We start from the raw sequence: 1,731 nt of genomic DNA, 5'->3' as shown, positions 1-1,731 counted from the left end.
TGAACACAACACTGGAATACTCAGATCCATAAAGCAAATATCACTAGAACTAGATTTAAAAAGACATATAGACTCCAATAAAATAACATTGGAGTACTTTTAACTCATTCTCAGCATCAGGCAGAAAATCAAGAATGAAACATCAGACATAAACTGGACTTTAGTCAGTTACAGACATATACAGAACATTTTATCCAAAAAAATGCAGAATATACATTCTTATAACTAGCGCATGGACAATTCTCCAGGATTGACCAAATATGCTCCTCCACACTACAGCATTAAAAATCAAGGAGACTGCTCCTGAGTTAGTCATATCACAATTCATTTTAATAAAGGTTCTCCAAAAAGTTAATTATGGCCGGGCGCAGTGGCTCACGCTTGTAATCCCAGCACTTTGGGAGGCCGAGGCGGGCGGATCACGAGGTCAGGAGATCGAGACCATAGTGAAACCTCGTCTCTACTAAAAATACAAAAAAATTAGCCGGGCGTGGTGGCGGGCGCCTGTAGTCCCAGCTACTCGGAGAGGCTGAGGCAGGAGATTGGCGTGAACCCAGGAGGCGGAGCTTGCAGTGAGCCGAGATTGCGCCACTGCACTCCAGCCTGGGAGACAGAGCGAGACTCCATCTCAAAAAAAAAAAAAAAAAAAAAGTTAATTATATTGAGGTACAAAATGAGACAAATTCTTTATACTGTAGTCTCTCCTTTCAGTTCTTTCTCAGGTTTGCTCCCTATCCCCAATCTGGACTACCATCTTGGTAATCAGAGGTCATAGAGGTGATATTTGCTGTTCCAGAATAGTTTTTCCTTGGAAGCAACAATAAAGCTAGTGGCAATAGCTAGGACTGGCCACAATCCAAGCTTGGTGCAGGTCCAGGATCTGCTGAAACACTCCTCTTTAATTTTAGCTATCATAGATAAAAATGGCCACATAACTGTATATGTAGCCTGTATTTTCATTACTCTACATTTCTCTAGGGATCCAGTGAACCAACTCTTAAATAGTTGGTTGTGTCATTTCTAAATCTTCTCGGTAAAAGTTTACCTCCAATTACCAATCACAATGCAGCTTCTGTATCTTACAGTGGGTGACGTGATAGCCATTCATGCGTCAGACATGTTTAATTCCCTGGCCTGTTATTTTTCCTATAACCCCCCCCCAAAAAAAAATACAAAAAAAAAGAAGAAGAAGAATACATCCATGATGTTTCAGTGGGTCAGAGTCAGCCTTGAGACTCCTCCATATGGAACCATCTCGTGAACTGGATTACCAAGACCATCCTCGGGCTCCATGATTCACTAGAAGAACTCACAGAACTCAGAAAAGCTGTTATACTCACAGTTATGGTTTATTACAGTGAAAGGAAACATTAAAATCAGCCAAAAGAAAAGGCACATGGAACAAAGTCCAGGATAAACCAGATGGAAGCTTCCAGTTGTCCTCACCCAGTGGAGTCTCATGGTTGTACTTTATTCTCCCAGCAACCACATGTGATAACACATGTGACATATTGTCACTGAGAAACACTCATGTAAGTATCAAGTCAAGGATTTTTATTGAGGGTCACTTCCATTGGCATGTGGCACCTGCCTGACTAATTATGGCTACTCAAACTACAGCTGCCCAGAGCACAATAGGACATTCACCATAAATCATGCTGTTAGCCTAACCAATCTGATAAAACTAGTATCGTGTGGACTGAGGACTCAGGCATCAGAAAAACACTCTTA

Source organism: Hylobates moloch, unplaced genomic scaffold (genome assembly GCF_009828535.3).
Source record: "Hylobates moloch isolate HMO894 unplaced genomic scaffold, HMol_V3 SCAFFOLD_14, whole genome shotgun sequence".
NCBI classification, from domain to species: Eukaryota; Metazoa; Chordata; class Mammalia; order Primates; family Hylobatidae; genus Hylobates; species Hylobates moloch.
Note: the sequence above shows the minus strand (reverse complement) of the source record.